Source organism: Sus scrofa, chromosome 14 (assembly GCF_054392235.1).
Source record: "Sus scrofa isolate SSC_HxYL_T2T_F1_AM1 chromosome 14, Sscrofa_HxYL_maternal_Yorkshire_Landrace_v2.0, whole genome shotgun sequence".
Lineage (NCBI taxonomy): Eukaryota > Metazoa > Chordata > Mammalia > Artiodactyla > Suidae > Sus > Sus scrofa.
The window spans coordinates 58630909-58658514 of NC_139396.1; the positions used below are offsets into that span (position 1 = coordinate 58630909).

At 43.0% G+C, this 27606-nt stretch overlaps 1 long non-coding RNA gene across 10 annotated transcripts in view; it reads right to left on the bottom strand.

Moving 5' to 3' along the window:
- Window positions 1-27606, bottom strand: part of LOC110256790 (uncharacterized) — a 396755-nt gene that overhangs the window by 333634 nt on the left and 35515 nt on the right. For 9 of the 10 annotated variants that reach the window (XR_014826191.1, XR_014826190.1, XR_014826189.1 and 6 more), the window contains exon 2: window positions 7443-7665. This is a non-coding gene — a long non-coding RNA (uncharacterized LOC110256790). Of the gene's footprint in view, window positions 1-2158; window positions 2569-3940; window positions 7666-27606 lie in introns of those variants that run through there. The other variant, XR_014826194.1, reaches the window with a different exon arrangement.

The following is a 27606-nucleotide window of genomic DNA, read 5'->3' on the forward strand; positions in this document are numbered from 1 at the left end:
TTATTGTGTCTTTATTACTTAATACATCATATACATCTTCTACTTAGATAAAAGAGTTCACTTGGGAATTTTTGTCATGGCTCAGTGGGTTAAGAACCCAACTAGTATCCATGAGGATGTGGGTTTGATTTCTGGCCTCATTCAGTGGATTAAAGAATCTGCAGGCGTTGCCATGAGTTGTGGTGTAGGTCGCAGGCGAGGCTCAGATCCTGCGTTGCTGTGACTGTGGCGTAGGCCAGCAGCTGCAGCTCTGGTTAGACCTCTAGCCCAGGAACTTCCATAGGCTGCATGTGTGGCCCTAAAAAGAAGAAAAAAAAAACCCTTGGGCACAGTGTCTGGCACATAGTAGGCACTCAACAAATATATAAGGAAAGAATGAAAGAAGGAAGGAAGGAGGAAGAGAAAGAGAGAAAGAGGAGGAAATAATTATAATAGCTGGGTCATTGTCCAGTGCAGGATTATAGATTAATTTCATAACCAGTCCCCTACTGTTGATGTTTAGGTTGTTTCCAGTTCTTTTCTGCCAGCAACAACGTGGCCATAACATCGCCATCTCTGTCCCCGCTCCTCGGTACACTTCTCTAACTACATCCTCAGGATAATCTCCCAAGAATGGAGTTTCTGGGACAAATGGTGTATATGTTTTTAAAGAACTTCCCCTCCTGAAAGATTTATCAATCTGTCCTCCCACTGGCAGTGTCTGAGGATGCTGGGTTTCCCTTACAGGCAAAAATGTAATGTTGCTTATGAAGAACAAAACAAAACCAAAACAAACAACAATCAAAAAACACAGAGGCATCCAGGATCAGTTTACTGAGCATTGAGGGATTTCTGAAAGGTCACCTTATCTCACTCAGCCGTGTGGGCATCTTTTCCTACTTGGACAATGGGGAGCTGACACTTCTGCTCCTCCCTGCTCCTTGGGATGTTTCCATGGGAAACTATCTCAGACTTGGAGAAAGGAGACCAGTTGACTGCGGAAACTCTTTTCCATTTCTGGGTTTGGTGTTACTGAGAGACTTGCCCCAGATCAGAGGCTTCCTTCTCTCTGCAAAATTAAGAGGTGCAAAAAGATTCCCAGTGATGACTGCCAGGCCCTTTCATAAGCCACTGGTTTTAATATTGGTTTGGCAGTTCCAATAATGACTTCTTCTTTTACAGCGCAGGACTTGGAGGCAAACTGCAGAATGTGGCCATGAACCTGGCCATGAACCCAGCTGTGAACCTGGCCATGAACCTGACTATGAATCCAGCTATGAACCTGGCCATGAACCTGGTCTGAGCTATGCTTGCTAACAACACTTTACACACCCCTACCATCTTTTAACCAAGACCCCTTTCCACAGCCTACTTGGCTCTCTCCAACCTCCTACAAGGAAAACCTCAAAGTTCCCAAATTATAGCGGGGAGAAAACTGAAGGCAAGGCATGCCCCATCTACAAACACACTGTGGTTTGATAGTACTAATAAAGATGTTGTCTTGATTATCCTCCCAAGAGATTTCCTTTAAAACATGTAGGAGAATACTATCGTTTTCAGTTTAGAGATGAGGAAACAGAGGCCCAGAATGGAGTGATATCTTTGACCCTGATTATGCTGTGGTGAGCCTTCTGGCTGTCTGGTCCAAAATCAAGACTTCTAGCTGTCTGGTCCATGTCCTATGAAAATATCTGCTCTCCTGTGTGCTTTAAACGTTACTTGTGGTTGCCAAGGGTTGGGTGAAGGAGTGGGGTGGACTAGGAGTTTGGGTTTAGTAGATGCAATGTATTCCTTTTAGAATGAATAAGCCATGAGACTACTATATAGCACAGGAAACTCTGCCCAGTCTCTTGGGATAGACCATAATGGAAGATAATATGAGAAAAAGAATGTATACATATATATGTATGACTGAGTCACTTTGCTCTACAGCAGAAATTGGCACAACACAGTAAACCAACTATGCTTTAATGAAAAATAAAAATAAACGTTTCCTTCGACATGACCCTTCCTCTTTAGCATCAAGGACTTGGGAAAACAGAGAGTCAACACGTGAATGTGCTGTGGGAGTGGTTGGAAAAGCTTGACCTAAGAGGAGAAAATGGAAGGAAAACTGACTCTGCCATTTTGCCAACCCAATGAACTGTCTAGGAGTAGCAGTCTTCCTTTGCTTTTGGAATTTTTTTTTTTTAAGGTTGCATCCCCATATCTGCTACAGACCCAGCAGGAATATGTGATGGGTGGGACCTGGTCCACCCCAGTGCCAGGAGACATCTGCATCCCTCCCCCCTCCCCGCACTGCTCTGAGATTCCAGCTACAGAAAGAATCTAGAACACCTGGGAGATCTGGTGCAGAAAGGAAGCAAAGCTTTGGAGAACAGATGCGGACTTCTAAAATGTAAGCTTCAGAGGTCCCTTCATGGCTCAGCAGTAAATGAACCCAACTAGGATCCATGAGAATGCGGGTTCAATCCCTGGCCCTGCTCAGTGGGTTAAGGATCCGGCATTGCCATGAGCTGTGGTGTAGTTGCCAGATGTGGCTCGGATCCCGCATTGCTGTGGCTCTGGTGAAGGCCAGCAGCTACAGCTCTGATTAGACCCCTAACCTGGGAACCTCCATATGCCACAGGTATGGCCCTAAAAAAAAGCAAAAAAAAATAATAATAATAAATAAATTGTAAGCCTCTTCTGCGAGTAACCATGGGATGCTGGAGGCATGTTGGGATGGAGGGGACACAGTGCCAGGACTATGAAGTGCCTACAATGAGGACCCATAGAAATGCCTAGACACATAGAATCAATAAATAAAAGCAACCTCCTCCTTCCTGCAACAGGAAAATAAATAAATAAATAAATAAATAAATAAATAAATAAATAAATAAATAAGGAAAGAAAAGAAAGGCAAGGGAGGGTTGATAAAGGCAGCCCTTCAGACCCTACAGCCCATTAGTCTCAGTTATTCTCCTGCAATGGGTTGGCCTTGTCCTCCCTTCACCAGTTCCTCTGCCCTTGCATTTGCCTAATGTTTATTATCTATACCTGAAAGGCCAGAAGGGGACCAGAACTTGGCCCTTTGTTATTGGATGTACTTGCAACAAACTGTTAGTGCTGGAGAAGCTGGGCTGCCTTTTCACCCTGCTCTTTTCCCCCCACCAGCCCCCTATCCCCTTCCTCGCCCTCCCTGCAGCCAGTCAGCCAACAGGAAACCACATACTCCAAGAATCAAGCAAAACCACGTAACAGAGAACCAACAAAGGGGAATTCGGGTGAGCCCCTCTTTACTTTGATCCAAGGGGGAAGGGAGTGTACAATGACATTGTCAGAAAAAGCCTGAAGAGTCTTCAGAAGTGTTCACTGTCTTCCTTAAGAGATCTGTGGTATGCTGTGTCTCAGACTTGGGGGTCTTTCTTGATGGCTCCAGGAAGTATCACCTGGCCAGGTGCCATGACTTTGAGTTTTGTCTCATTTTATGGATGAAGAAACTGAGATTTATGGGAACTAAAGAATCTCCTCCAATGTCACAGAAAAGAAGTGGCAGAGTCAGACTTACAAAAGAGATGCCTAGACTAGAACCTGTGTTCTGGAGTGGAGCTGACTCTTGCTACTCATTTTGGTCGTCACCAGCCATGCAGCTGGTCCCAACGGATATACACAAGGGTAAAAGACACACCAGATTTTCAAGACTTAGTACATTTTTGTAAAGTGTAAAACGTCTCTTCTACTTTTTTATCTATATATTTTATCTTTCTATGCTTCTTTTATATATTTATATTGACATGGTATTTTTGTTACATTGAGTGAAACAGGATATATTAAAATAAAGGCCATCTATCTCTTTTTACTCTGCTATTGTATCTACTAGAAAAAAAAATTTTTTTTCAGGGCCTCTCCAGCAGTACATAGAAGTTCCCAGGCTAGGGGTCGAATCAGAGCTGCAGCTACCAGCCATCGCCACAGCCACAGCCACAGCAACTTGGGATCCAAGCCATGGCTGCAACCTACACTGCAGCTCTTGGTAAAGCCGGATCCTTAACGCACTGAGTGAGGCCAGGGTTCAAGCCCACATCCTCATGGATACTGGTCAGGTTCTTAACCTGTTGAGACACAACAGGAACTCCTCTACTAGAAATTTTTAAATGCATGTATGCTCACATATTTCTACAGGACAGCATGGATCTAGATTCTTTATTTTATTTTATTTTCATTTTACGGCTGCACCTGTGGAATATGGAAACTCCCAGGCCAAGTACTGAATCCAAGCCACAGTTGCAACTCACACCACAGCTGCAGCAATGCCAGATCCTTTAACCCAGTGAACCAGGCTGGGGTAGACTCTTGCTACTCAGAGAGTGGCCCATGGACTGGCAGTTTTGACATCATCTGGGAGCATTTGAGAAATGAAGACTCTCAGGCTCCATCTCCAACCAATCGAAGCAGAGTTTGCATTTTAACAAGATCTCCAGGAGATCTGTATGCACTTGAAAGTATGGGAAGATCTGCAAGTCCATGGTTTCCCCAAGTGATTTCCATGGTGGTTTTACGAAATGGTTTCCTAGGGGATCTCTGTGAGAGAAGATTTTATTTGTTCTTAACGGTAGGGTGGGTTTATGGAGAGTCATGATGAAATAAGTTTGACAAAGCTCAAATTGAACAGACTCAAACAGGATTCTTTCCTGCAGAACACACTGGGGTCCTAAAAGGGCTAATGGGCCTTGTGAATTCCCATGAGAAGCACAGGGGATGCAAGACTCCCCCAGGTTCACCTGCTGGCTCTGTGAACTTGAAGGTACTTCTCCTGTCTGTGTTTTGGTTTCCTCACCTGCAAAATCAGGATCATCAGGTGATTGACACTCTCTTAGCCAATCTCCCCCACTCCCGCCCCCTGCCCTATCAGCTAGGCTGTGGCATGCAGTGGCATGACAGAGAATCTCAGTTCCCTGGAGTTCCCATTGTGCACAGAGGAAATGAATCTGACTAGGAACCATGAGGTTTCAGGTTCAATCCCTGGCCTTGCTCAGTGGATTAAGGATCCAGCTTTGCTGTGAGCTGTTGTGTTGGTCGAAGATACAGCTTAGATCTGGCGTTGCAATGACTGTGACGTAGGCCAGCAGCTGTAGCTCTGACCAATTTGACCCCTAGACTGGGAACCTCCATATGCCGTGGGTGCAGCCCTAAAAAGCAAAAAAAAAACAAACTCAGTTCCAAGACAGGGCTTGAACCCAGGCCACAGTGGTGAGAGGGCTGAATTCTAACTGCTAGACCACCAGGGAACTCCTTAGCCAACCTCTTCTTAATCCACTTCACAGATTTCCCTCCAGGGAATCCTGACAGTTGTTTTCAACATCCTCAACTCTTGAACTGGGAGAGTCCTCCATGGCATCTCATTCAAACCAGCCTCCACCAACTGTGTGCTCACCAAGAGTTGTCAGGTTCATTTCCAAATCTATCAATGCCAGCTGTACACACAATGGTCATCATCATGTGACTTAATAATATGCCATGTAAAATTGTATATCCATGCAAAAGGAGAATTGTCGTTCCAATGAAAACTAAGTTGAATATCATGGAAACAAGGAAATTAAGTTCCTTTAAAAATCATTCTTGACCTAAATAGACATTTCTCCAAAGAAGACATACGGATGGCTAGTAGGCACATGAAAAAAAGCTCAACATCACTAACTATGAAATAAATGCAAATCAGACTACAATGAGGTACCATCCCACACCAGTCAGAATGGCCATCACTAGTAAGTCTACAAATAACAAATTCTGGAGAGAGTGTGGAGAAAAGGAAACCCTCCTACACATTGGTGGGAATGTAAATTGGTAAAATCACTATGGAAAACGGTAAAGAAGTTCCTCAGAATACTAAATGTAGAGCTTCCATATGATCTAGCAATCCCACTCCTGGGCATATATCCAGACAAAACTATAATTCAAAAAGGTATATGCACCCCTGTGTTCACTGCAGCACTATTCACAATAGCCAAGACATGGAAACAACCTAAATGTCCATCGACAGATAAATGGATTAAGAAGATGTGATATATATGTAATGGAATAGTATTGGAATACTAGTCAGCCACAAAAAAGAATGAAATAATGCCATCTGCAGCAACACAGAGGCAACTAGACATTCTCTCATACTAGGTGAAGTAAGTCAGAAAGAGAAAGACAAATACCATATGATTTCACTTCCATGTGGAATCTAAAATATGGCGCAAATCATCCTATTTACAGAAAAGAGACTCACAGACATAGAGAACAGACTCGTGGTTGCCAAGGGGCAGGGGGCAGGGATTAGGATGAACAGGGAGTTTGGGGTTAGTAGTTGCAAACTATGACATTTAGAATGGATAAGCATTGAGGTCCTACTGTACAGCACGGGGAACTACATCCACTTTCCTGAGACAGACCATGATGGAAGATAATATAAGAGAGGGAACATTTATATATGTATGACTGGGTCACTTTGCTGTATAGCAGAAATTGGCACAACTTTGTAAATCAACTACAATAGATCATTAAAATGAAAAATCACTTTTGAATTAGGTATGGATGAGATAAATTTAAAATATGGGAGTGAAAGAAATAGAAAATAAAAATAAATACAATATTTCAGTACTTTTGTAAAATTCTGGGAAGACTCTTCTCTCATCAGTTAAAAATTGTAAGTGGTGCCTCGTGGGTAGATGGAACAGATGCCCTGGATTCCTCAGGATGGTCCTGGTTTTCACTTATTATTTCTACAGAACTGTTGATGATGCCCCCTTTCATAGACAAATTATGTGTCACCCCAATATCGGGCATGATTTGTACAACAAAGTCCACTCAGCAAATACTATCTCAAAAGTCCTTAGCCCCAGTAGAATGGCCAGTTAGTGTCTCAGTACAGGTTGGAACAAACTGCTCCCTTTTTGTGATTCCCTGCCTGCTCTGACATTCCTAGGGAGCCCCTGACCCAGTTGGGTGGGCTAACACGGCTTCTGTTTCAGCCTCAATGTTGGATCAAGAGGATTAAAAGTGATACATGCCAAGGAGGCAGTAAAGTGTCTGCCATATGGTAGGCCCCCAATCATAATGGCTATTGAGGAAAACCAGAAGAGACTTTTCAAGTCGGTTGGTTCTGACATCACTGGTCATTACATCAAAGCGGGGAAGGAGGACGAGAGGTGTGAAGTAACTCACCATGTTTAGGACAACATTCCCATGGTGGAACTAACACAGCCCCAGCTCCCTGATGGCAGCTCCGCTCTCCAACATATTAGACTGACTCCAGCCGCCCTTGTCACCTGTGACATCACACTGTAACCAAGATGTGGTCCAAGTTTCTATGGCTGCTTCCCAAGTCCACGAGAAGTTATTCTCCAGGCCGGGAAGAGAATGAGGAAGAAGCTGCGTGGTAAAGCGAGTTGCAGTACAGACCCACTGGGTCTCCACTCTGAGTAACAGGTCACCCTTACCTTATTCCCGAGTCTGCTTCCAGGGTCCGGGGCCAGCTGAGGACAGCAGGTCAGGACTCAGGACAGAAACACCAAGCCCTCTGGGACGTGCTGGGAGGCAGAAGTCTCAGCATAGCTTCTCACCGGCCTCATATCTGGGACAAGTGTCTGGATCCAAGCCTCGGTGTCCTCTTTTGCCAGATGCTTACCATGATCTGACGACGTCACAGAGTTGTGCTACGGACTAAGCAGAGTGATAAGGATTTCTTCAACCATTGATAATAATAACAATAATGTCATCATAACTAATACTCCCCAAAGGCCTACTTCTAAGCACTTTTTATATGTAGTCTATTTAATCCTCACAACACCATGAAGTAGGTACTGTTATCGACCCATTTGACAGAAAGTAATGCTCAAAGAGATTAAGCCATTAAGTGGCAGAGTGAAGATTGAACCTGAGCAGTTTCTACATATGTTGGCAATAATTACAAAGGATGCTAACAATCATTGTGATCACTGAGAGACAAGTGGCTGAACTGAAAGGGAAGGCTCTTCTGCCTTATATCCTCCACCAAGAAGAAAGAAGAAAAACACAGGCCTGAGAGTAACAGCCACCATTGTTTGGGGACAAATTCAATGCCAGGAGCTAAGGGCTTTTCATGCTTTAATTCTTAGGCCTCATGAGAAGGCAAAGAAGGAGATGCTTTTATGATCCTAGAGGAGGAGTCAGAGGCTCTGAGAGGTTAAGACACCTGCCCCAGGTCAAACAGCAGGCAGCAGGGAGCTGGGATTGAAAGCCATGAGTTTAGCCGCAAAGCTCACATTCTCACTGGCCTGACCTCCACGGCCCCCTCCCTCCTTGGAAGCAGCCTCCCAGATGTGCTGGTTCACAGGAACAAGCAACATTTATTAAGCCCTTCCTATATGCTGGGCTCCAGTCAAATGTCACATCCCTTCAGTGCTATTGGGACATCTCTGTGTGCAGATCTCCAACCATTTGGGGATAACTTCAAACAGCAACCATTCATGAACTTGAGGCTGAGAGGAAATCATCCCTTGGGCATCTACTTTAAACCAAGCCTTGCTGGAAAAGGGGAAAGCTGGGAACAGAGCGGGCTTCTGGGCTCATGGAGCACCCGGTCTACTGGGGAGACTCATGGGTACCATGAGGCAAAGACAGTCCAGGATGCTGTGATGCAGGAACTCTGTACTGAGCAAGCAAATCAGAGGAGGAGGCAACTCCCAACCCCGAAAGCCATCCCCTGCACAAGACAGCAGTCTTAGGGAAGCTGGTTCTGCTCCCTTGATGCCACTCCTGGGGCCCTGTGGCTTCATGCTCCCACCATCCAAAGCCATGGCAAGTTACAGGACCCAGGGGAGGGACCTCTGGGGAGACCAAGCCTGACAGTTTTGCAGCCTCGAAATTTAGCAACCATCTTGCCAAGACACAGGCCTCCTCCCTCAGAACCAAGCCCCCCATGGACCCCAGCACACCCCTCGTCCGCAGAGTCTGAACATGTAAGAGCAAAGTTTTGCTCCCCCAGAACCTCTTTCTCAGCAAAGCCAACTAATTCAGATTTAACCTCCCTCTTAATAGGCTGAGTTGCTGAGCCTTTTAATTAATGCCACATGTTTCCCTCAGCTGTCATCCTGAATAAATGTTTACAAAGCTATTAACGTACTGTATTTGTAAACCGGGACGGCTCGGCTTTGGGGAGTCATGTGGTATGCATTTTCTCCTCAAAGATGGAAAAGGCTTAGCAATAATAAATACATTGTTTTGCAGGGATGGGAGCAAGGCGTTGCCTGAAAAAAAAAAAATTTATTGCGAGCTTCCTGAGACAGCGTGGCTGTGTGTACGTGAGGAATTGAAGCTTTTGCCGAGTTCAGAAGAACTACAAGGGGCCGGATTTGGCCCAGGTGGGGGCTTGGAGTGAAAGAACTCCGAGGGAGGGAAAGAAAAAAAAAAAAAAAAAACCCACTGGTTCCAATCCAGACCTGGAATCTGGTTCCAGCACCTTTGCTCCCCAGCTTTGAGACTTTGGGCTAGTCCCTTTTCCTCTCGGGAACTCAGTCTGTCCATCTGGAAAATGGGAGGTTGGACTTTCTGAGAATTTTCCATCTTGGATCCAGGATTCTGGTCTGATTTCTCCTCTTCTCCAACCTCCAGAGGACTTCTGGAAGGGTCTTGCCTAAGCTCTTCAAAGTGTCCCCATGGCCCTAGAGATGAAGACCTAACATCTTAAATATAAGATCCCAGACTCAGCATCATCTTTCCCACTTAATTCTCCCGCCCCATTTATGATCATGCCTACTTCTGACTCCCACCATGTGAAATGTGCTTTCCTGAAAGGGGCCCTGCTGAGTTTCACTTCTAAGCCTTTGCCTCTGCTGTCTTCCCCACCAGGAGCACCCTCTTCCCCTTCATCCCTCAAGTCTCTTTTTCCCTGGCCTTTTCTCCACATTGTCCATTTCTCCACTTTCATATGGTTTTCCCTTGGCAGCCTTTCTGGAACGCCCAGTTCCCTCACATGTGTACCCATAGCACCCAGAACACTCCTGCCTTAGGGTAGTGTTATCTGTGGGTCCACCCGTCAAGTGTAAGCATAAGCTCCAAAAGATCAGGGATGTTGTCTACTTTATTTGATGCTGTGTCCCTGGTGCCTTATGCATGGAGAGGACTCTCAATCCATGTTGCTCATGAAACATGTAAAGGGGAGTTCCCATGGTGGCTCATCGGAAACAAATCTGACTAGCATCCATGAGGACGCAGGTTTGATCCCTGACCTCAGTGAGTTGGGGATCTGGTGTTTCAGTGAGTTGTGGTGTAGGTCACAGACACGGCTTGGATCTGGTATTGCTGTGGCTGTGGTGTAGGCCAGCAGCTACAGCTCTGATTCGATGCCTAGCCTGGGTACCTCCACATACTGCGGGTATGGCCCTAAAAAGGCAAAAACAAACAAACAAGCATAAAGTGAAAGGGGATGGAGTAAGTTTCCTGCACAAAGGATAACACATGGATCTTTCAGACACTTTCTGGCTCCAGTGGCCCATGTAGCAATCTTTCCATTATCTCAGCAAATTCATAGTAATGGACTCAGGAGGTTAAGTACCTTGCCAATGTTATACAGCTAGTCTGGGACAGGAGCTGGATTTTGAACCCAAGACTTTTAGTCTCTAAAAGCCCAGACTCTTGACTACTGTGATATTCAGTCCCTGGCTGCCACCACCTCTGGCCACTACTGGCACTCCTACACAACCACATGCCCACCTAAGTCTGGCCTGATACCCCAATCAATACCTGCCTATATAAATGGCTTTAGCACTACTCAGTTCTTTCCTATGTAGCTGTCATGATGGTTACCTAGGATGTGCTCATCAGGACTCTGGATATAAATGATAGAAAGTCACCTCCAATGATATTAATCAAAGTGGGGGGAAGGGTAGTGATTCACCTATCAAACCCTGGAAAGAACATGCAGGAAACTGGCCTTAGGGATGCCCAGAATCAAGGACTCAGAACTCACGGTCCTCTGTCTCTGCTTTGTTTCAGAGTCAGCTCCCACCTGGAAGCTGAAATTATAGCCACAGCTGAATGAACAACAAATTCTTCCCTACCGGCTCCATTGGAAAAAAATCCTAGGGAAGTAATTTGGTTGGCCAAGCCTGAGTCACATGCTCCTACCTGGACCAATCACTGTGGCCAGGGTTGGAATACAATGATTGGCCACAGGATCCAGAGCCCCATGTTTATTTGGAGTTGGAAATATGCATTTGCCAAAAGAGTGGGGTACAGCCTTCATTCTCTTGGGCTTCATCATTTGATGAGGAGAGGCAAATAAACCAATACACAGCTAAAGCCTGATGCACAACAGCTACCCCAGAGGAAAGCAGAAAGGGGATTTGTTTCCAAGGGAACTTGTAGAGCACCATCCCTGGGAAGGGGCATAAGAAAAATGAGGTTTTCTAGGGAGCCATGAAAGATGGATTTGGGTTTGCTCCCCTTGGCATCAAGAGCACCTAAGACAGTGCCCAGCATGTAGTAGGTGTTCAATAAATATTCGTCAAAGGAGTAAGTTCGTTAATGAGAGTGATATGTCTTGGCTAAGAGTATGAAAATGTCCCTGATCATCACAGGGTTCAAAAGTTGGACCAGCAGGATTCAAATCTCCATTCCAGCACCTCCACACTGTGCAATTTGGGGAAGTCACCCCACCCATCAGAACCTCAGTTTCAGCCTCTGTGAATGAGAAATAGCATGCCTACCTCCTGATGTTGAGAATGGAATTAGATAACCTCTCCAAAACACCTGGGATGGTGCTGGGACACCATAACTGTCCCCCACGGGGCAGCAAATGGATGGCACTATTTCTGAAGATGTTCCACCCCCTTCTCATTGGGCAGGAGAGCTTGACTCTTTGTTAAATAGCAGTTTTACATGTTACTTGTTTCAGTTCAATACTAGGAGCACAAGAAAAAAAAATTGAAGACAAAGCCTTTTTTTTTTTTTTTTTTTAAGAGCTAGTGTCCGTTACAACAAAACATGATTTTCCTACAGACTCTCCACAGTGAATTGAAAACGGCTTTAACTGGTTTCATGCCAAGCAGCAGAAACAATTGCCGCCGACCTCACGGCTTTTCCGAGAGAGAGCTGGCCCCACAAGGGGTGTTTTGGGGGCTCTGGGCTTGGCTGACTCTATTTAAAAACGAGCGTGAAATACCAACCCGCTTGAAACAGCAACACTACTGAAATCATTGCTGATGGCTTCTAATGCAAAACCCAAGGAACGTACAAGGTCCCCTGACATTTGCTCTAAGCACTACATCCGCCCAGTATTTTGATCCCCGGAGCCAAGAGCACGAGTTTTTCATAGATATTGGCAACCTCCTGAAGGTAACACAGCAGCCAAGCCAAAAAGGATGTTGAAACTACTTTGAGGGTTCTATAAATCCATATTAACTTTTTTCAATTTTTTTTGGATCCATCCTATTTTGCCTGCCTCCCTTACCCGTCTCTGTTCCCCTGGTTCTCTGTATATCTCCTTCTTCCATGACAATGGAAGGAAAATATGTATCCCCGCACGTGAGTATTAACCACACAGAACTCATCACCAAACAAACAGAAACACATCACTCCCATTCCCGCTTTGGAGGACATCCCTCTCATATTCCTCCTGCTGGTCCCTCTAACTGTCTCTGGAACATATCTCCTGGCTCGCCTTGGTTTAGGATTCCTAGGCTACAGGTTCAGGGAGGCCTTGTGTTCTCTTGGCACCATGAAGACCCCAGACTTCACATCCAGCCTTTTGAGTTCTAGGTGTCCCTTCGGTGTTGGGGAGGAGCCAATTCCCAATGTCCTTTGCCCCAGGAACCTGAGCTGAGTTGGCTGATTGGCCCTATTTATTTATTTTTTCCTTTTTCAGCCACAGCATCTGGAAGTTCCCAGGCTAGGGATCGAACCCGAGCCGTATCTGTGACCTAGGACGCCACAGCTGTGGCAACACTGGGTCCTTAACCCACTGCGCCAAGCTGGGGATGGAACCAGCAATGCCAGAGACAAGCCGGATCATTAACCTACTGTGCCACTGCAGGAACTCTCAATTGGTCCTGTTTGAAACAGTGTATCCCAGAGTCTGAACTGAGCCCAGCCTCATGGGCTTTTGACTATCCCGCACTCAGAAGGACCCTGAGCTTGGTTTAATGCTCCACTGTTGCTGTCTTGAATTTCTTAACAGTTTTTGAAGGAGAGGCCCCACGTTTTCATTTTCCGCTGAGCCCACTACGTATGTAGCCAATGCTGCCTGAGACACATACCACTCACTGTACAAGATGATTTTGTGTTACACAGTCAAAACTTTTGTTTGTTTAAGTAGTGAGGTACACATTTCTATATGTGTTAGAACAAGCCTGGAACTAGGTCGACCCGCCCCTACTTTTGTGGCTATTATTAGTCAGGAGGGAGTTACATTCATTTATGGAAAAAAGTGCATTTAAAGAAAAGTAGGAGGTGAATTAACTGCATATGCGACTCAAATGTGGCAAGAGAATCAAAGGGAGGGAAGCAAATAAATCAGAGAATTGCCAACTTAAACAGCCCCTAAAGCTTTCTCCCCACTACCACCAAACTTCTGACCCCAAAATTTTACCTTCACCAACTAGCCACAGTGCCTGGAGTCCTTATACCGCTGCTTCTCAGAAGGGAGTCCAATTCACTGTGTGCCTTTGGCAAAGTCCTTCCATCCTCAGAGCGTCAGTTTGCCCCTCTGTAAAATGGGCCAGATCTTTCACATTAGGAATCTCGGATTCTCCCAAGTTAAACCAGTGGTTTGAAAATGCTGGTCCCTACACTGACACATCTCAGCCACTGAAGGAAGTCATTTAAAAACGCTTGTCCCCAGACTCTAGCCTCAAAGATCCTGATTCAGTAGGTCACGAGCAGAAGTTAGGGATAATTTTAACCAATCTCCTCAGTGATTTTGGTCAGCAGCCAGTTTTGAGAACCACTAAGCTGAAGTATTGAAAATCATGCATTAATCATTCAACAAACACTTGCCAAATATCCCCTCTGGGTCTTGCACAGTTCAGGGGAACAGAGAATTATAAGATCTCAGCCCTGTGGGATCCTACAATTTCAGATTGCAGAAAGAGCTTGAACTTGAGATACCATCAACTTCCTGTGTGCCAGGTCCTGTTAAAGAGCTGTATGTATATTAACTGTGGCACAATGGATTTCCCCAAAAATGGCTGTGACATATTGCCAGTTCCGTAGGCCTTTCTAGAACCCTGCCACTCCCCCATCAACCAATGCAGTCCTTCTGTTCCCCTTGAAACTGGGCGGAATTTGGTGATTTCCCTGATGAGCAAAAGGTGGCATTCAAACAAGGTCAGAAAAGGCAAGAAGTGTTTCTTCCACCTGGCTGTCTCTCTCTCTCTCAGGATGCTCATCCTTGGAAACCAGCCACCATCTTGTAAGGAAGCCAAGTAGCCACATGGAGAGGCCACATGTAGGTGTTCTGGCTGTCTGACCCAACAGAGGCCTCACCAATCACCAGACACAAGAGTGGGCAAGCCTCCAGATGATTACAATACCCAGCATTCCAGCTGGGGGACTGCTCCAGCTGTCACCAAGTGGAACATAGAGTCTGTCCCCATTGAGCCCTATCCAAGTTGCAGATGTATGAAAAAAATAATATAACCCCCTCTTTTAACCCACTGAGATTCAGGGTGGTTTGTTATACAGCAACAGACATCTGTAACAGGAGCCCCTGGAAGCCCTACAACTCTACAAGAAATGTACAATTTCCTCCTTTTGACAGATGAGAAAATTCATCTGTCAAAGATGAGTTTGCCTTCACGAGGCAAAGCCACTGGTCCCACTTCACACAGGTAACAAGCAATGCAGCCAGAATTTGAACCAAAGCCTGTCCATCCTTAGACTCCACCTTCCTTGGTGATGGGACGGTCAGCAGGGCAATCTAGAAGGTATAGAGTGTTTGAGTTGGGAAAGAAATGGGTGAGTGAGAAGGAACTAGTGGAAGAGCTGGCCAAGAAATGAGCTTAGAGGAAGAGCAGAGCAAGCTGGAGAAAACAAGCAGATTTGCCATTGGAGTCAAAGTCATTCAAAGTCAGCTAGGGAGACTCCCTGCTAAGCAAATGCCAGAGGGGAATCCATTGCTCAGCACTCCACATCCCGGTCAGAGAGCCTGGGAGGGCTCTTTTCATCCTCCCATCTCTTCCTTTGACAGGGAAGGGGTTCTTGTCTTTGAATCCTGTTTCCCCCGTGCTCCCCACTCCCAAGTATTCTCCTTCAAACACACAGGGACTGGTTCACGAGGACAAGATGCAGATACTAGCGCAGAACCTCTTCCTTCAGGGTCCACTCTGTTTCTCTCTTCCTCTTGCTTGAGCCCCCGCCGCCCCCCACTCCCTCTCTCCATTAGGAGTTAAAAAAATGGGAGTTTTTCATATTCTGGGCAGCACTTCTTTCTGGTTTTTGCTTTTCTTAGTGGCCCCCACATCACCCAAGGGAGAGGTTTTGTAAAGATAATCATGATTTATTAAATGCCAGGCACTGAGTTAAGTGCTTGACATCTATGATTATATCTGCTCCACTTCAAAATGGGCCATGGTGGAGAGTAAATGACCCATGACACATAAAACAGTCCCATGCCAGACACTCGGAAGCTAAATTTATTGACCACCTGTGGCTCTGCCAATAATAATAATCATTCATTATGATGATTACTTAGCACAACCCTGTAAGATAATGCTACCTTCTTTTAGGTTCTAGTACAACCCTATTTTACTATGGGAAAACTGAGGCAAGGACTACAAGGGTCCAAGGTCACACGACTTACAAATGGTAGGGCCAGGACTGAAGTCTATGCTTGTAAGCAGATGGCTCCTTGCCCATTCATTTCCAGGTGCCCCTCAGTACCCCCAGCTCCTAGTTTGCCTACCCTCTCATCTCCTTGCTCCCACACCATCATTCTTTGCCCTGCGACACACAAGAGCCGGCGCTCGGTTCCAAGCCCTTTGCACTTCTTCGACCAACAGCCTCGTAATAGTATTACTACTGATGGCTTTTCATTCCCAATGCCAAACCTGATTTGGAGTTCACAAGGCTGAGGGTTTCAATCCAGGCCCTGTGGACAGGCTCCCGGAGCCCTAAGTGACTGGAGCTTACAGACAATCTAATTGTTATTGACATTTGTGTCTGATTGTTCATCAAGGAGGAGCTGTCTTGTAGGCCAAGTCATTCTATTACCCGACCCCCTTTCAGCCACCCCACTCAGGACAAAACACGGATGCACCCTCAGGGGCAGGCCAATCAATTGTAATATCACTCCACATCTATCAGAGCCACTTTTGTGGGCTTGGGTGTAGGGGCGGATGGGAGAGAAGGAAATGGGAAGTAAAGAAGTGGATGAATATTATTGTGCTTTGAATCTGAAATGGAAGCATTTGTGCAAACAGAAAAGAACAGATTGCATTACAAAAGATATCCATCTATCTCTCTGTCATCCATCTATTTATAAATATATCTACTTACATCAGCATTGATAGACAGATGGATGGATGGATGGATGGACAGCTAGATAGGCAGACAGAATTATAGCTATACCTATACCTGTATACCCCATCACTTGGGAGGGTAATTATTAAGAAGCATGTCACTTATCAGTTCATTCTGCTTGGTTGAAGCCCAGTGTCCCAGGAAAATGTCCCATTTTGTCTTCAATGACATTTGTGTCAGGTTAAACAACTTTGATCATAATGAATCCAATAAGTCAATGAATTACCTTGTCCTATCTCCCCAAAAAGCAGCTCTCACTCATGTCATAAATATTTCTTTCTTTTATTTAATTCTAGACTTCATTTTATTTTTCTAGACTCTCTCATTGGCCACATCTCCCTCTTCAGGGTTATCTTAAGAGAGCTGAAACCATCAGCCCCTGCCAAGTGCTGGCTGCATCTGACCTCAAGTGTTTTCACAACTCCTGTTTAACTTCCAAGAATGAGTGAAGAACTCAGAATATCAGTCAGACAAAGGTCATTTTGCAAGCACTAGTCAAAGTTTTGCACCGAGCCATCCATACTTTCTAGGACTCTATACAGTGACAGAATCTTTTGGAAGGCTGGCACATTGGTTGGTCACCATGATGACCTTGACCTACTCAGCAATGGGATTGAGCCAACTCAGAGACCAAGCTCTTCTTTGCTGAAAAGGAAAAAAAAAAAATGGCACATGAAAACAACGAGTTCTACAAACTACCAGAATGTCAAAAAAAATTTTTTTTTCGTCTTTTTGCTTTTTTCTTTTTTTTTCTAGGGCTGCTCCTGCGGCATATGGAGGTTCCCAGGCTAGGGGTCCAATCTGAGCTGCAGCCGCCAGCCTACACCATAGCCATAGCAATGCCAGATCTGAGCCTCATCTGCAACCCTTACCACAGCTCACAGCAAGGCTGGATCCTTTAACCCACTGAGCAAGGCCAGGGATCGAACCTGAAACCTCATGGTTCCTAGTGGGATTCGTTAACCACTGAGCCACAACAGGAACTCCCAGAATGTCAAAAATTTTAAAGACTGATTGGCATTCCCTGGTGGCTCAGTGGGTTGAGGATCTGATAGTTGTCACTGCTGTAGTGCAGGTTCAGTCTCTGGCCTGGGAAATTCCACATGCCAAGGGCATGGCCAAAAATTAATACATATATACATACATAATACATAAATATATTTTTAAAAGGAGTTCTCCTCATGGCTCAGCAAGTTAAGCACTTGACGACTCTGTGAGAATGTGGGTTCAATCCCTGGCCTTCCTCAGTGGGTTAAGGATCCAGCATTGCCACAAGCTGCAGCACAGCTGCAGATACGGTTCAGATCTGGCGTTGCTGTGGCTGTGGTGTAGGCCTCAGCTGCAGCTCCAATTTAACCCCCAGCCTAAGAACTTAGATATGCAGCAGGTACAGCCATAAAAATAAATAAATAAATAAGTCTAGGAGAATTTGAAATGCTGAAGCAATCAAAAAAAAAAAAAAAATGACTGGACTGTGATCCCAAGTGTGGTGAGGATGCAGGATGACTAAAGCCCTCAGACCTTGTTGATGGGTGTTAGTATCTGTGCTGTGTTCCCTAAAATTCATATGCTGAAGTCCTAACTCCCCGCAACTCAGTGTATTTGGAGATGGGTCCTTTAAAAAGGTGATTGAGTTGAAATGAGGGCATTAGGTTGGGTTCTAATCCAATATGAGTGGTGTCCTTATACAAAGAGGCGATTAGGACACAAATATGCACAGAGGGAATGCACAGTTCATGTAAAGTCACAGGGAGAAGACAGCCTCCTACAAGCCATGGAGAAAGGAGCTACAGCAGAAGCCAACCCTGCCAACACCTTGGTCTTGGACTTCCAGCCTCCAGAATTGTGAAACAATACATTTCTGTTGTTTAAGCCACCTAGTCTGTGGTACTTTGTTACGGCAGCCCTAACAAACTAATACAATGAGGATGAAAAATGGTACAGCCACTTTAGAAAAGAGTTCACCATTATTATAAATTTAACCATACATTAATAATATAACCCAGAAATTCCATTCCTAGGTATTTACCCAAAAGAAATTAGAACATGTTCACATCTATAAATGTGACCTAAAAATTAATGCATATAACATAATTATTTACAATAGCTCAAATCATTGAAACAACCCAAATGTCCATCAACTGAAGATTGACTAAGTGAACTGTGGTATATCCATGTAATGGAATACTACACAACAATAAAAAAGAATAAATCACTGACATATGCCAAACTGTGGATGAATCACAAAAGCATTCATTCTACTTAGTAGAAGAAACCAGACGCCAAAAATTATCTAGCATAGTTTCCATTTCTATGCCCTTCTGGAAAAGTCAAATCTCAACAAACAGAAAACAGATCAGTGGATACCAGGGGCTGGAGGTGACAGAAGAGAATGGATTACAAAAGAGCACAAAGGAACATTTTTGGGCAGTGGAAAGGTTCTGCTTCTTGATCAAAGTGGTGCAGTCATGTCAAATTCATCAAAATGTATTCTTAAAAGGGTATGTTTTATGGCACATTAATTATATTTCAATGAACTTAACTTTAAAAAAATAATGAACTATCCTTTGGCTAAGGGGTAAAACCTTTTTTTTTCAATTAATAATGCCCACAATTGGTGAAGATGCAGGAAAACAATTACTTCCATGCACTCCTGTTGGTGGTTGAAATTAGGAATGTCTTTCTGGAAAGCAAAATGACAGTTCTCTATCAAAATGTGAAATACACATTTTTTGGATCCATCATTCTCACCTTTAGGAATCTATTCTGTGAAACTACTTGCATATTTACAAATATGTTCATAGCAGTGTTAATCATGGCCCCAAATAAGAAGCAACCCCTAGGAAAAACAAATCCATCACAGAAATAGGAGCTCAAAGATATATAGCCAATTGTTGATGTTGTTAACCTTAAAGAGTAAGGAAGAAGCAGGGGTAGGGTGTTAAAGAAGGAGCACATTTCATTCAATACTCTTTGGTATCATGTTGATCTTTTATACAGAGAATGCACTCAAACATTGTGTAATTTTTTTTTAACATTGGGGTCAGGACTCCATTTTAATAGATAATAAAATGCAAATGGGTCTCAGCTCATCATCCTCCTGAAGTACCGACTTCCCTGCTGTCTTCTTTGACAAACACACTGATTGTTCCAAGGAAATGAATTAGTTGAGATGAGTACCAACCATTCATTTATTCGAGCAGATTTGAGGCAAAGAAACTCTTTAAAGAAAAATAAATGCTAGGTGTAGACAACAATTAAAAGTGAAAGAAACTGGCTGATTTCACTGAGGTGCAGACTCAATGATCAAGAGTTTCACACACTTAGCGAAGGTTTTCTCTGAGTTGGCCCAAGAACAGGCACAAAATTGGGAAGAGACAAGGATGAAGAAATCGTGAACCATTTACACAGTGGAGGAGGAATCAGAAATGCTTCGGGGAAGAGCAGATGGATTGATGTTAGATCCAGATTTCCCTGACCTTAGAGGGTAAATATAAAACGAATCAACTTCAATTACAGTGAAAAACACCGAGTTCCTTTGGAACGAGGCTGTGATCGGGGACTTTGACTTTGCAAATACCTGGTGTGCTTGCAACACTTTGCCTCTGAGGCTGCTCTGGAAGCCCATGTAGCTTGGGCTGACCAGGGGCCAGGTTTCCTCCCTGTCCCACTCCTAGAATTGAGGAACTAGATATTCCCTTTGTTGTTGAACTCATCAACCTCACTGAAACCAAAGATTTGCTTGAGCGACCTGAGTGAGCAGAAAGGAGGATGGAAAGCAGGTAAGTCCTTGAAGGAAATCTCCCTGCAGATATTTCTTCTCCCCAAGGAGCAAATGATAACTCACCTTGAGGGTCTCTTGAATTTTTCCAGGTTAAGATTCTAGGAATAATAACCTCATTGAATTGCTTCTTAGGAAGTTTTAAACTGGAAGAGGAAAATGAAAGGATTTACTCACTGTGAAAGTCCCTAACAAAAGATCATTAGGCATCTTTGTGTCTTTGCCAGTTTCTATGATTGTTTACCCATTTAAATAGTGGAACAGGATTCTGTTAAATTAGGGGTCGGCAAAATTTTCTTGGAAAGGGTCAGATAGTAAATGTTTTAAACTTTGAGGACCCTATGGTCTCTGTCACAACTACTCAACTCTGCCATTTCAGTACAAAAACAGTTCAAAATGATATGTAAATGAATTGGGTGTGACTATATCCCAATAAAACCATATTAATGACACTGAAATTTGAATTCCTTTTAAATGTCATGTGTTGCAAAATATTAATCTTTTTTTTTTTAAATTCAATCATTAAAAAAGGTAAAAGGCATTCTTAGTTCCTGAGCCTTATGAAAACAGGTGATGGGCGAAATTTGGTTCATGGGACCTAGTTTGCCAACCTCTGCACTAAATTATTTGTCATTTATGTTTTTGGTTACAAATATATTTCTATTTGGGGAGTTCTGATTGTGGCTCAGCAGAAACAAACCTGACTAGTATCCATGAGGATGTGGGTTTGATCCCTGGCATCGCTCAGTTAGTTAAGGATCCCACATTGCTATGAGCTGAGGTGTAGGTTGCAGACAAGGCTTGGAACTGGCATTGCTGTGGCTCTGGTATAGGCCAGCAGCTTTAGTTCAGTTCCCATGTGACTCAGTAGGTTAAGGATCCTGCATTGCCACAGTTGTGGCACACATTGCAACTGTGGCATGGGTTCAACCCCTGGCCTGGGAATTCCCGTGTGCAGTGGTGTGGCCAAAAAAAAAAAGAAAAAAGAAAAAAGAAGTGACATCATTAGACCTGAATATTTGAAGTTCTCTCTGGCTGTTAGATACAGTGACAATATTGAAGGGGTCAAGTACAGAGGTGGAACAATCATCAGAGTAGATAAAATGAGAAATAAATCCAGTAACATCAAGGGTGGGTGAAATGTTTTTAGTTACAACACTTCTGACATCAAATCCATGAGCTGTTTTTCTCACACCAATCATCCAAATCTCCGGTCACCAAGCTATTGTCCTACAGAATTCAATTCTGTCCTACAGAATTCATTTCAATTCTGACACAAACCTTCTGGAGTTAGCATCATATTCTCTAGGTTTAAGAGCTCAGTTTCAGGACTGGATCTCAACTTCTGTCCTAAAAACAACAAAATTCACAACTAAAGGCTGAGCAACCTTCACTCGAATGGACCAGAAACCTTAAAAAAGATATCCTACTCCAGAAGAAAAACAGGTGGCCACATCAAGAGGTAGGAGGGGAATTTTGCGATATAAACAACCCCATACATCCCAGGTGGGAAGCCCCACAGACTGGAAAGTAACTGGTTCACAGAGACTCACCTACAGGAGTGACAGTGTTGAGCCCCACATTCACACTCATTGAAGGCCAGTGGGGCTTGTGTGCAGGAGCTCCACAGGACTGGGGGAAACGGAGACACCATTCTTAAAAGGCGTACACAGACTTGCACATGCACTGGGTCCCAGGGAAAAGCAAAGTCTCCATAGAAATCTGGGTCAAACCTGACTGCAGGTCTTGGAGGACATCCTGGGAAAACAGGGGTGAATGTGGTTCGTTGTGAGGGAAGATCATTGGAAGAAAAGCTTTCAGGAATATTCAGCAGCCATGACTTTCTCTGGAGGTGGCCATTTTGGGAAAACCCAGCCCCACCCATCAGTCAGCACTGAGAAACCCCAGGGCAAACAACAGTCCAGGTGGGATCACAGCCCCGCCCCTCAGTAAACAGGCTACCTAAAGATCCCTCAGGCGCACAGCTGCCTCTAATCCCATCCAGAGACTAAGCCCCACTCACCAGAGGATTAGAATCAGCTCCAGCTACAGAGGGCAGGCATCAGCCCCTCCCATCAGGAAGCCTACAGCAAGCCCCCATACCAACTTCAGCCACAAGGGGGGCAGACACCAGAAGTAAGAGAGGCTACAACCCTATTATCTGTAAAAAGGTCACTACACCAAAAACCTATAAAAATGAAAAGACAGAGAACTATAACTCAGAAGAGGGAGAAAGGAAAAACCCCAGAAAATCAGCTAAGCAATGAGGAGATTCTCAGCCTCCAGGAAAAAGACTTTAGACTGTTGATGCTGAAGATGATGCAAGACATTAGAAATAACTGGAGGCAATGATGGATAACTTAAAGGAAACACTGACCAAAGAGATACAAGATATAAAACTTAAACAAGAAGAGCTGCAAAATACAATAACTGAAATAAAAAAATTCACTAGAAGAAGCTAACAGCAGAATACAAGAGGCAGAAGAACAAATAAGCGAGGTGGAGGAAAGATAGAAGAAATTATGAGTGCAGAACAGAAAAGAGAAAAAAGATTGAAAACAAATGAAGACAGTCTCAGAGAACTCTAGGACAATGTTAAACGCACCAATATCCATATTATAGGGGTGCCAGAAGGAGAAGGGAGAGAGAAGGGGACAGAAAAAATATTCAAAGAGATAACACCCAAAAACTTCCCTAACATGGGAAAGGAACCACCCACTCAAACCAAGGAAGCACAACGAGTACCATATAAAATAAACCCAAGGAGGAACACCCTGAGACACATATTAATCAAACTGACCAAAATTAAAGACAAAGAGAAAATCTTGAAAGCAGCTAAGGAAAAGAAACAAATAACACACAAGGGAACCCCAATAAGGTTATTGGCAGATTTTTCAGCAGAAAATCTGCAGGCCAGAAGGGAGTGGCATGATATACTTAACATGATGAAAGGAAAAAACCTCCAACCAAGATTACTTTACCCACCAAGGCTCTCATTCAGATTTGAAGGAGAAATCAGAATCTGGGAGTTCCTGTCGTGGTGCAGTGGTTAATGAATCTAAGAAACATGAGGTTGCGGGTTTGATCCCTGCCCTTGCTCAGTGGGTTAACCATCCAGCGTTGCCGCAAGCTGTGGTGTAATTTGCAGACACGGCTCGGATCCCACATTGCTATGGCTCTGGTGTAGGCTGGTGGCTATAGTTCGGATTCAACCCCTAGCCTGGGAACCTCCATATGCCATAGGAGTGGCCCAAGAAATGGCAAAAAAACAAAAAAAAATAAAAGAAATCAGAATCTTCACAGATAAGCAAAGCTGAGAAAAGTTCAGCAACACTAAACCAGCCTTACAACAAATACTAAAGGAACTTCTCTAGGCAGAAAAGAAAACACAGCAACAGGAAACAAAAATTCCACAAATGACAAGGCTCACCAGGAAAGGTATATATACAGTAAAGATTCGAAACCATCCATACACAATTATACCACCAAAATCAGAAATCATGAGAAGAGGTGGGTGCAAATGCAGGACACTGGAGATGAACTTGCAATTAAAAGAACAACAACTTAAAACAATCTCATATACATATAGACTCATATCAAAACTTCAGAATAACTTCAAACCAAAAATCTACAATGGATACACAAAGAAAAATCAACTCAAATACAACACTAAAGATAGTCATCAAACCACAAGAGGACAGAACAAGAGAAGAAGGAAAGAAAAAAGGGCAACAAAAACAAATCCAAAACAATTAATAAAATGGCAAAAAGAACATACATATCAATAATTACCTTAAATGTTAATGGACTAAACACCCCAACCAAAAGACACAGGCTGGCTGAAATGGATACAAAAACAAGACCCATATATATGCTGTCTCAAGAGACCCACTTCACTTCTAGGGACACATACAAATTGAAAGTGAGAGGATGGAAGAAAATATTCCATGCAAACAGGGATCAAAAGAAAGCCAGAGTAGCAATACTCATATCAGACTCATAAATAGATTTTAAAATGAAGAATATTTTAAGGGACAATGAAAGCCATTACATAATAATCAAAGGATCAATCCAAGAAGAAGATATAACAATTTTAAATATCTACACACCCAACATAGGTTCACCACAATACATAAGGCAACTGCTAACAACCTTAAAAGGACAAATCGACAATAACACAATCATAGTGGGGGACTTTAACACCCCACTTACAGCAATGGACAGATCAACCAGACAGAAAATCAATAAGGAAACACAGGCCCTGAAAGAAGCATTAAACCAGATGGACTCAATAGATATTTATAGGACATTCCATCCAAAAGCAACAGAATACACATTCTTCTCAAGTGCACATGGAACATTCTCTAAGATTGATCACATCCTGGGCTACAAATCCGACCTTGGTAACTTTAAGAAAATTGAAATCATATCAAGCATCTTTTCTGACCACAATGCTATACATCAACAACAAGAAAAAACGGCAAAAAGCACAAACACATGGAGACTCAACAACATGCTACTAAACAACTAATGGATCACTGAAGAAATCAAAGAGGAAATTAAAATCTACCTAGAAGCAAATGACAACAAAGATATGACACTCCAAAACCTATGGGATGCAGCAAAAGCCGTTCTAAGAAGAAAGTTGATAGCAATACAAGCCCACCTCAGGAAACAAGAAAAAGCTCAAATAAACAACCTAGCTTTACATCTAAAGCAGCTTGAGAAAGAAGAACAGACAAGACCTAAAGTTAGTAGAAGGAGAGAAATCATAAAGATCAGAGCAGAAATCAATGAAATAGAAACAAAGAAAACCATAGAAAAGATCAATGAAATGAAAAGCTGCTTCTTTGAAAAGATCAACAAAATTGATAAACCCTTAGCCAGACTTATCAAGAAAAAAAGACAGAGGACTCAAATCAATAAAATTAGAAATGAAAACGGAGAAGAAACAACAGACATCACAGAAATACAAAGGATCATAAGAGACTATTATATGCAACTATATGCCAATAAAACGGAAAACCTAGAAGAAATGGACAAATTCTTAGAAAAGTACAATCTTCCAAGACTAAACCAAGATGAAATAGAAAATATGAATGAACCAATCACAAGTACTGAAATTGAAACTGTGATTAAAAAACTTCCAATAAACAAAAGTCCAGGATCAGATGGCTTCACAGGCGAATTCTATCAAACATTTAGAGAAGAGCTAACACCTCTCCTTCTGAAGCTATTTTAAAAAATGGAAAGGAAGGGATACTCACAAACTCATTCTATGAGGCCACCATCATCCTGATACCAAAACCAGAAAAAGATTCCACAAAAAAAAGAAAACTACAGGCCAATTTCACTGATGAACATCAATGCAAAAATCCTCAACAAAATACTAGCAAACTTCATTCAACAATACATTAAAAGGGTTGTACATCATGATCAAGTGCGATTTATCCCAGGGATGCAAGGGTTCTTCAATATCTGCAAATCCATCAGTGTGATACACCACATTAACAAACTGAAGAATAAAAACCATATGATCCTCTCAATAGATGTGGAAAAAGCCTTTGACAAAATCCAACAGCCATTTCTGATAAAAACCCTTCAGAAAGTGGGCATAGGGGGAGCCCACAATAAAGGCCATATATGACAAACCCACAGCTAACATCATTTTCAATGGTGAAAAGTTGAAAGAATTCCCACTGAGATCAGGAACAAGACAAGGATGTCCACTCTCACCACTTTTATTCAACATAGTTTTAGAAGTCCTAGCCATGGCAATCAGAGAAGTAAAAGAAATAAAAGGAATCCAAATTGGAAAGGAAGAAGTAAAACTATCCCTATTTGCAGATGACATGATACTATACCTAGAGAATCCTAAAGACTCTACCAGAAAACTGTTAAAGCTCATCCATGAATTTGGCAAAGTCGCAGGATACAAAATTAATACACAGAAATCGAAGGCATTTCTATACACTAACAATGAAAGAGCAGAAAAAGAAATTAGGGAAGCAATCCATTTACCACCACATCCAAAAGAATAAAATACCTTGGAATAAACCTACCTAAAGAGACAAAAGACCTGTACTCTGAAAACTATAAGCCACTGATGAAAGAAATCAAAGATGACACAAATAGATGGAAAGACATACCATGCTCTCGGACTGGAAGAGTTAATATTATCAAAATGACTATACTTCCTAAGGCAATCTACAGATTCAATGCAATCCCTATCAAATTACCAAGGACATGTTTCACAGAACTCAAACAAAATATTTTAAAGTTTGTTTGGAAGCACAAAAGACCCAGAATAGCCAAAGGCATCCTGAGAAAGCAAAATGGAGCTGGAGGAATCAGGATCCTGGACTTCAGAGTGTTCTACAAAGCAACAATCATCAAAACAGTATGATACTGACACAAAGACAGAAATATAGATCAGTGGAACAGGATAGAAAGCCCGGAATTAAACCCACGCACCTACAGCCAACTAATCTATGACAAAGGAGCAAGAATATACAATGGAGGAAAGACAGCCCCTTCAACAAGTAGTGCTGGGAAAACTGGACAGCCACATGGAAAAGAATGAAATTAGATCACTCCCTAACTCCATACACAAAAATAAATTCCAAATGGATTAAAGACCTAGATATAAGACCAGACACTATAAAATTCTTAGAGGAAAACATAGGCCAAACACTCTGTCATAAATGACAGCAACATCTTCTCAGATCCACTTCTTAGAGTATTGACAATAAAAACAAAGATAAACAAATGAGACTTAATCAAACTTAAAAGTTTCTGCACAGCAAAGGAAACCCTAAACAAAATGAAAAGACAACCCACAGAATGGGAGAAAATCTTTGCAAGTGAATCAACTGACAAGGGATTAATTTCCAAAATTTATAAACACTTTCTGCAGCTCCATACCAAAAAAACAAACAACCCCATCAAAAAACGGGCAGAATATCTAAACAGACAGTTCTCCAAAGAAGACATGTAGATGGCCAAAAAAACACATAAAAAGATGTTCAACATCACTCATTATTAGAGAAATGCAAATCAAAACCACGATGGCCAGAATGGCCATCATCAAAAACTCTACAAACAATAAGTGCTGGAGAGGGTGTGGAGAAAAAGGAACCCTAGTACACTGTTGGTGGGATTGTAAATTGGTGCAACCACTGTGGAAAACAGTATGGAGATTCCTCAGAAAACTCCAAATAGAACTACCATTTGATCCAGCAATCCCACTCCTGGGCATCTACCCAGAGAAAACCACCACTCACAAAGACAAATGTACTCCAATGTTCCTTGCAGCACTATTCGCA